This window comes from Gossypium arboreum, chromosome 11 (assembly GCF_025698485.1).
Source record: "Gossypium arboreum isolate Shixiya-1 chromosome 11, ASM2569848v2, whole genome shotgun sequence".
NCBI lineage: Eukaryota > Viridiplantae > Streptophyta > Magnoliopsida > Malvales > Malvaceae > Gossypium > Gossypium arboreum.
In genome coordinates this window covers 119638862-119648868 of record NC_069080.1, presented here as the reverse complement: position 1 = coordinate 119648868, position 10007 = coordinate 119638862, and positions in this window count along the sequence as shown.

Here is a 10007-nt window from a genome sequence, read left to right as displayed (position 1 = left end):
GCAATCCTGTTATAATTCCTCTCGAGTATCCTGTTATTTAGTTCCTGCGAGCATCCTAATTGGTAGTGAATTTGGATGTGTTGTGCACTACCGTAGCTCTGTACGAGTGTCCTGTTACATGATTCGATTGGTTGTGGTCCTGCTTATGTTATGGACACAAACACAGCTCTTTGTGAGCGTCTTGTTATGCGATCGGTTATGATCCTGCATACGTTGCGGACACAAACGTAGCTCTTTATGAGCGTCCTATTAAGCTCGTTTGAACTCCCTGTTATGCTATCTGGTGCTCCCTGATAATAACTCTTCGGTGTTACCTGTTAAGCTCTATGAGCTCCCTGATTAAAAATCTTACGAGTTTCCTGTTTAGCCTGAATAAGCGTCCTGTTACATGACTCATCTGAGCATCCTGATTTGTGGCTTTAGAGTTTGCTTCCTGATTATGTACCGTAATGGGTAACCCTGAACATGAATTGATGGATTACTGATTTGTGCAATAAATTTATATCTTGAATGTTCCTGAAATACTAGGAAATTTTTAGCATGATGAGCTCATCTCTATTGGCTTGAAATTTTATGTTATTTACATGACTAACTAGTTGAATGAGTGCATATGTAACAGTCCAATTTTGACCCTATTTGGAACGGTGGTTTCGAGACCACGAATCTGAGTCAAAATAATATTTAAATATTATTTTCTATGATTAAAATGTGTGAAGTTGCTTTTGTGAAACTATCATTTAAAAATTTTAATGTTTGGAGGTCGATTGATGAAAAAGGGTTTAATCGCGTAAAATGAAAAATTTAAGGGTTAATGTATAAGGGCCAAATTATGAATGTTTTTATACTATGGAATATTAAGGTTGCAATTTGGCCATAATTAGGAATTAGTGGCCGGCCAATATGCATGAAATAGTAACTTAGAATTGTTTATTATATATTATGACATTATGATATATTTTAATATATATTAATATATTATATTTGATAAAAGATGAAAGTGTTCATCTTTTTATTCTCATTTGGCCGAAACTAAGAGAAAGAAAAGAAAGTCTAAGCTTTGGTATTTTTGGTCCTTGCAAATTCAATTAGATCAAGAACCAAAAAGATTGGACGTGGATCGGGGAAAATCAAAAATCGTTGAGTTGTCGAACTCAACTGTCCGTCGATATCCGAGGTAAGTTATTAAGCAAATTTTTGTATTGTTGTTGATATAAATTTAAATCAAATTAAGTAGAAGAGCTGAATTGAATTACATGAAAGATTGATGTTGCCGAATTTGAAAGAAATTTATGAATTTAAATTGATGTGTATTGAGTAATAAAATTTAGGCACTAAGTGTGCGAGTGTGAACGATTACGGATGTGAATCTTGCACTAAGTGTGCGAATGTGGTTATTGAGCACTAAGTGTGCGAATTTAAATATTGAGCACTAAGTGTGTAAATTGTGTATATATTTTCCGAGTAAACATTAGCACTAGGTGTGAGATTTATTTGAGTAGATCGGAAATGGTTGAATAAATTAAAGCTTCAAATTTCTTGATGAACAACTATGATGTATAGCTCAAGTTTGTGCAGGTGAGCATCGATTCTATGTGATGAGTATTATAAATTGAAAGTATGTATACAGATAGATTGGTTTTAATGGCTTTGTGATCGAATATATTAATGTTATTCAATGATGAATGTTAAATACATTCGTTTTTTTTTTGTGTGTTTGTGAGTAATGTAGTATATTGTGGTTGGGCAGATGCATATTGGACTTAGTTGAATTTGGGCATATGATTAATAAATTGTTTTGAATGTGGTAAGATATTGATTAAATGATCTAGTAGCATGACTTAGTTAGATAATACTAGCCTATTAAATTTAATTTGGAGTTGATTGAAGCTTATAACTTACTAAGCTATGGTAGCTTACTTTGGATGTGTTTTTCTTGTCTCTATTTTATAGATTTTGGTGATCGTTACTCGCTCGAGGATCATTAGTAAAGTCATCCACACTATCTTCAATATTTTGGTACTTTTAAAAATTGGTTTGGTAATTATGGCATGTATAAGCTAATAACTCTTTTGGAGATGTTTAAATTTTATATATGTATAATGGTTAAGTCATGCGAAAATGACTTAATTTACATGTTAAAGTTTGGTTTTGTTTGGTTGTGGTTTGAGTTTGCCTTTAATTGTGATGTCTAAATTATGTGCATTTTTTTATAGTAATGATCAATATGGGTTATAATATGAGTTTAGTAGGATTTATTATGGTATGTATATGTTGTGGTAAGTGAGTTGTTTTATATGTTCTTGGTTTATAATCGAAAATTTTACTTATAATTTGATCAATTATGGGTTGGATATTGATATTCGGTGTTAATGGCAAGCATGAAAATGTTTTAAGCTTAATGATTGGTATTTATATTCGGTTTATTACCTATATGATTTTGGTATGCATATTGAATATATATATATATATATATATATATATATATATATGGTTTTATATAGATGTTCAAAATGATTGAAATGGACATGGTTATTTTACTTAAACATTGATGACAAATGATGCACATTTGGTCTTGTTATAATGTTACTTCATGTGCATAAATTTTTTATTAAGTACTTATATATACCTTATTTTGTTGAGTAAATATCAAGCATTGATGGCATTTGGTTTAACCTATTAATTGTTTTTAAATGAATTCGTAAAATGGTCAATTGACTTTGTTAGTAAGTATAAGCAAATGAGTTGTTAAGTTTATATTTAAATTTGGCTTGGCGGCATATTATTATGCAGTTAAATTTTACTATATGAATGTTCAAAGGTTGTTGTGATCGTGAGGTAATACCTCATAACCCCTCTGGCGACGGAATCGGATTAAGGGGTGTTACAGCATATAATTAGGGAATTGATCAAAACAATTTGGATGCATGTTTTGTATGTTTACTATAGATGATTATAAATGGTAAGTTAAATTACTGTTATACGAATTTACTAAGCATTAAATGCTTACTAGGTTTACTTTACTCTGTTTTATAGTGCTCGGAAGCTTTTCAAGATTGGAGGTCGGTTGAAGTATCATCACACTATCCACCAGCTCATCTCAGTATAAATAGAAACTTATTATAGTATAATGGCATGTATAGGCTAAAGTTGACATATGAGAGTTTGAAAATGTTTTAGCTGTAATTAGCCATTGGAATGGCTAAATGGTTAGTAATATTATGTTTAATATTTATGTATGCATGGGATTAAAATTATGGTAGTAGATGAAAGTATTTGAATTGATAAATAGATATTTAAACATGCTTGAGTTATTATGTGATCAACTAAGTAAACCTGAATACATAAATAAATGATATGGTATACATGCATAATATTGGTATTTGGCTTGGTTTGAATGTCTTGAATTGGTTTGGAAATGTGTTTCAAATGTTGTTGTAGGTGAAAAATAAAAAGAATGAGGAATAAGGCTTGGAAATGGCCTTATTCTGTCTACACGGGCAGAGACACGGGTGTGTGTCTCAGCCGTGTGTGACTCACGGCCATGTGCACGGGCGTGTGGTCAGACCGTGTGTCCCCTGCACCTATTTTTCCAAAATTAAATTTACCACACTGCCTAACACAAGGGCATGTGGCTGGCCGTGTGATGCAAGTCAGAGAGTTACACGGGTATGGACACGGGTTGGGACACGGCCGTGTGCCTCACATTGAATGCCTATACAGCCTGATACATGGGTGTGTGACTTGGCCGTGTGAGCCACACGGCCCACCCACACGGGTATGTATCCTCTGTTTTTAAGAAAAATTCTATAAGTTTCCTATTTAGTCTCGACTTGATTCTAATGTATAAATTGGACCTCGAAGGTTAAATTAAGGGACAATATGATTGATTATGTATGATTTCGGGTATGAATAATAATTGATCTGAATTATCTGTAAATATTCTATAAACTTTGGCGATGTTTTGTAACCCTGTTCCGGCGACGGATACGGGTTAGGGGTGTTACAACGGTAGATCCCCAACTTAGTTTTGCGCATTCATTGAAGTCCATTAGATATAGAAGCCACCTTTCCTGCACTAAATTTCTAGATTTATTTGGCATTAAAATGCCATTGGTTAACCTCATGATGGATACTCGGGCATAATGTTGTATAACCTCCTCCGTTGCGTTGTCAGGAAGCTTATTGAAAATTTTCTCCAATTAGTTAATCGAAATCTAACCACCTAAGAACCTGTTCGGGACCTTCCCCAACATTGCCGTGCAGGGGTCTATTTTTCCCCAAACCAGCGTTGATCCTGTGATAACTAGCCCATCCACCGGCAAACCAAGCTGTAGCGCTACGTCCTCGAGTGTGATTGTACAATTATCACATGGGAGGTGGAAAGTTTGTGTTTCGGGCCTCCACCTTTCAACAATGTGCTAATTAATGTGGGATTGAGTTTATAGCCCCCTTGCATGTGAGACGCATGCAAGAATCTAGCCTCTTGTAGGTATTTAGAAGTTTCAAGGATCAGAGGCTCCCCCGTATTATATATGAACGCCTCCAGCACACGATCGTCCCGCCTATTTATAACATAAAATTTTTATTAAGATTTATAAAAAATTTTAACATAAATAAAAATAAAAAATTTAAAAATAATGTATTACCGTTGCTAATTAGGCAGACGAAATACAGTTGTCTCCGAAGCAGATTAGAGAGGCGTCTATTCTCGAGAAATAGATCCGAACAAATAAAAGACGATATAATTAAATAAATAATATTTTTAAATGAAAATATGAAAAAAATTAAATAAAAAGCTTGACAGAGTTTGAAAGAAGGATGTGAATGAAAAAAAATGAAATTTAAGGGGATTTATAGTTAAAAAAAGTTATCGTTGGTTTTAATTTTTGTTATCATTTGGAGCATCAACAATAAAAAAATCGTTACGGTTACAGTAATAAAAAAATTACTAACAATATAGATAAAAATACATAAATACTTAAATATGAATTTGGTGGAGGGATTCAAATAAATATTTTTTGAATTTTAAAGAAAATTCATAGGGATTCAACAAAATTTAATCCTCAATTTCTCTTGAATTTTTTGAATAAATATTTTTTTTTAAATCCCACCAAGCTAAGCGAGTCCTTTAAATTACTTTTTGGAATCAATCACTACCAAATTCTACTAGCACCATAATCAAATAGTTGGTTGAGGGAGTCAAGTAAAAAAGCCTTTATTTATAGAAACATCTTTTGCTCCATTTCGGAGGCAAAGTGCAGGGCTTTGAGGGATTTAAATGCTTAAGGTTAAGTGATGCTTTATTGATCGATTTTTCCTCATTAAAAGAAGATGTGAAACAGAGTTTGGGTATGTCTGTAAAATAAAAAAGAAATTAACTTTGGGTGTGGGTTTAATGATGAGTGCTTAATGATAAAGTGATGATGTAGTTTGGGTCAAGTATAGTTGGGTATCGATTTGGTATGGTATTTAGATTGTGAGGTTTGGGCGAGAGTATAAGAATAATGGGAAGCTTGAAGACGAATGAGGAAGGAGATGATGGGATGAATGTTGTTTTACAAAGTTGATCTCTTTTGTTTGGTTGACCAAAATATCTAGCAACAGGACAAAAATCGATTTCTTTCTTGTAAATTTTTTAATCACTATGCTGTGTGGCGGCATATATCAAAAGTAGGAGCATTTTGTAGGGGTTTTTTTTTTTAATGATTTTGAATTATAACTAAGAAAACTTTACTTATTTTTATTTTAGGTTTTGATTGATTTTTTTCTAATTTTTATATTTTTGAATATTTTATTTATAAATTTTTAGAATTTGGACTAAATTGACAACATATGCAAACATTAAAGGTTAAATTTGTTGAGCTTTTAGAATTGGGACCATATAGCAATTAATACTTTATGCAACTTTGTATATAATTTAAATATTTTATATTTTATGTCCTTTTATAATAAATTATATATATTTCAAGATCTTAAAATTTTACTTTTTGAATTTGGACTAAATTGACAAAATGTGTAAATATTAAGGGTTAAATTTATTGATTTTTCTACAATTAGGACCAACTTGACAGAATGTACAAAGTGTTAATGACTAAATTTGTTATTGTATTAATAAAAAGACTACTACATTAGCATTTCATTCGACTAAAAATAACAAATAATCTAATGGAAGTAACTAAATTAACAAAAAAAAAGGTGACTAAAATAGGAATGCATCAAAATTTGGGTGACTATCTGAATAGTTTACCCTTTAAAATTTTAGAATTATTATTAAAAAATTTAAAAGTATCAAATTAACATTTTAATTATAGTTTAGGGCTAAATTAATTATTAACCCTTTAAATTTACATGCTCCATCAACGACTTAACTGAAATAACTTTAGTAATAATTAAATAACTTGAATCACTAAAATGTGATTTACCTTAAAAAAAAGTGAAATGTCATAATTTGATCTAGTCAAACTGTATGTGCTTAATTTCCACTGAAGGTACCCGCAACCATCCACATTCATTCTGTGTTTTCTTTTGCTGGTTCTTTGATTTGTAATCTAAAGTCTAACGGAGTCGAAGACAATAGTCCATATCCAATTCCACGCCTTACTGAATTTCTATTTCATATCGGCTAATGGCTTCGTCACTTCACTTTTGATTTCTTCTTGCCTGCTTCTTTCCTTTTACTATTTTCTTTTTTACTCTCTCTGACAGTCATCTGTAACCCCAAAGCAAAAAAACCAAAATGGAAGCTATTGGTACTGAGGCTGCGCCAATGTCTCTTCCGAGGCTGTGAAAGGTATCTTCCACCAAGTTAAACATCATATTAGATATGTAATCTTTTACCGAAAATTGTTGACAAGTTCAAGCAGAAACACAGGACGTTGATTGCAAAAAGAACTAGTGTGCAACAAGATGTTGATGTTGCAGAAAGGAACGGGGAGAAGAGTAAAACCGATGTCCTGGATTGGCGCCACAGAGTGGAGAAGGTTGTTGTTGAGCATTGGCCTGCAATGCAACATGTGACCAGCAGACTACTTCAAAGCAGACGAAATGTAGCGAACCGAGAGCGACAACGACTTGGTGCATTTTGGTTTCATTTTGTTCAAATGTAATTTGCTTAGTTAGTTTGTAATTTGTAATCTAAGTTAGTAAGATTTTTTATTTGTACTTGATGTAATGGCTGATGTATCAACTAACTTTAATTTGAATTTCAATCTTGTATTAGTTAAGTATAGGTGGGAGCAGTTACATTGTTAGGTAACTGTCAAATTCTCTTTGTAACTTACATATAATTTGATATTATCAATGAAAGAGCATGTTTTCAGCTCAATCTTCTTGTTGTTCAAATTTCTTCTCATTTTCAAACTTTTGTTTCATTTTTTTACTTACTGTCATTTTTAGCAAAACTTGGTTTGTTTTCTGATTGGTTGCTGTATTTGTTTCAACAAATGATATTCAGAGCCTAAATTTTTGAGGGCCTCTGTTTTGTTGGTTGATTTGATAAGAGAACACAAGCTTGAGAATAGGAGATCGAAGCTGTTGAGGTTGTTTCAGTAAGATGAGTTTCACATCTCCTCCACCTCCAGTGTTTGCTGGTGAGAACTACCACATTTGGGTAGTCAAAATGAAAACATACCTTCAAGCTCAAGACTTGTGGAGTGTAGTTGAGAATGACATCGAACCACCTCCATTGAGAGCCAATCCCACTATTTCTCAAATGAGGCAGCATGCTGAGGAGAGCACCAAGAAGCACAAAGCTTTGGCTTGCTTGCAAAATGGAGTGACAGATGTAATCTTCACTCGGATTATAGCCTGCAGCACACTTAAGGAAGCATAGGAAAGGTTGAAGGAGGAGTTCATGGTGTCAAATAAAACTAGACAGCAACAAGTGATTAACTTAAGGAGAGATTTTGAAAACTTGAAGATGAAGAGTCTGAGAGCATTAAACAATACTCAGACAGGATTATGGCCACTGTCAACAGCATAAGGCCACTTGGTGAGGATTTCAGTGATAGCAGAGTGGTTGAAAAGGTTATCACCACACTCCCTGAGAGATTTGAGTCCAAAATCTCATCACTTGAGGATTCAAGGGACTTGACAACCATCTCTTTGTCAGAGCTGGTGAACTCCCTTTATGCTTTGGAGTAGAAAAGGGCCAATAGGCAGGAAGACCATCCTGAAGGAGCCTTCTAAGTAAAGGCCAAAGAGGGCTCCAGCACAAGTTAGAAGGCAAAGAAGCCTTGGCTTGACAAGAGGGATAAACCAAGGAGAGATTCAGGCAAGAGAAAGTTTCCACCATGTGTCTATTGTAAGAAGACCACTCACTCTGAAAGATTTTATTGGTTTAGGCCAGACATCCAATGCAGGAGCTGCAAACAGTTTGGCCATGTTGAGCAAGTTTGTAAAAACAAACCAAAGGCACCAGCACAGCAGATTCAAGCTCAAGCTACTGAAGATCTTCAAGCTCAGGAGGAGCATGTGTTCACAGCTTCCTGCTTTGCATCTCCAAGCAAAGTCAGAAGTAATTGGTTGGTGGACAGTGGCTGCTCACACCATATGGCAAGTGATGAGAGTCTGTTCAAAGATTTTGACAGAAGCTATGGCTCAAAAATCAGAATTGGTAATGGTGAGCTAATTGAAGCCAAAGGCAGAGGCAGTGTTTTTGTCAGCACTTGTTCAGGTAACAAAGTTATTTCAGATGTGCTCTTTGTACCTGACATTGATCAGAATTTGTTGAGTGTTGGTCAGTTGGTTGAAAAAGGGTATTCCCTAGTTTTCAAAAATGATTCATGTGTTATAAAGGACTGCCATGGTCAAGAATTGATTATAGTAGGCATGGTAGATAAATGTTTCATGCTTGATGTTAATAAGCTTGAAAACAAAGCCTATGTAAACTTGACTGATAATGTTGGCCTATGGCATAAAAGATTAGGCCATGTTAACTTCAGATCACTTGACCTATTACAAAAACAGAATTTGGTGGAGGATAAGTCTAAAGTGGAAGCAAGTGACAGTGTTTGTGATGTTTTTCAGTTTGGTAAGCAAGCCAGATTACCATTTCCAGTGAACCAAGCTTGGAGAGCTCGAGAAAGGCTTGAATTAGTGCACTCTGATATTTGTGGACCAATGAAGTCACCGTCTTTGAATGACAGCAAATATTTTGTGCTGTTTATTGATGATCTTACCAGACTTTGTTGGGTTTACTTCTTGAAACAAAAGTCTGAGGCATTTGAAGCCTTTAGCAAGTTTAAAGCATTAGTGGAGAACCAGACAGGCTGTAAAATCAAGGCATTGAGAACTGAAAATGGGGCTGAATACTTATCTGAAAGATTTCAAAAGCTTTGTGAGCATGCAGGGATCCATCATCAGCTAACCACAGTCTATACTCCATAGTAAAATGGAGTTTGTGAAAGAAAAAACAGAATAGTAATGAATATGGCCAAATGTCTGCTGTTTCAAAGTAAACTTCCAAGCAGATTTTAGGCAGAAGTAGTCAACACCTCAGTTTACCTGTTGAATAAGCTTCCAACAAGAGCTGTAAAAGACAAAACACCCTTTGAGGCATGGTATGGGCTTAAACCATCAGTTTCCCATCTGAAGGTGTTTGGATGCATGTGCTATGCACTCATTCCAGCTGAAAGAAGAACTAAACTAGAAAGAAGGTCTACCCCTGGCATATTTGTTGGCTACAGCAGCACCAAAAAGGGCTATAGAGTGTATGACCCTTCAACAAAGAAAATTTTGGTGAGCAGAGACATCAAATTTGATGAAGAAAAGTTTTGGAATTGGGAAGGTTCAGATGCAAGTCAGATTGATGAAGAACAACTTGACACAGCTTAGAGCCAGTTGAAAATGAACCAGAAAGTGCAAACATTGATGATCCTCCTGTGAGAGGAACCAGAACCATTGCTGACATCTACCATAGGTGTAATGTAGCCATAATTGAGCCTTCAAGCTATGAAGAAGCTGCAAGGGACAGAAACTGGAAGAAGGCAATGGAAGCTGAACTTGAG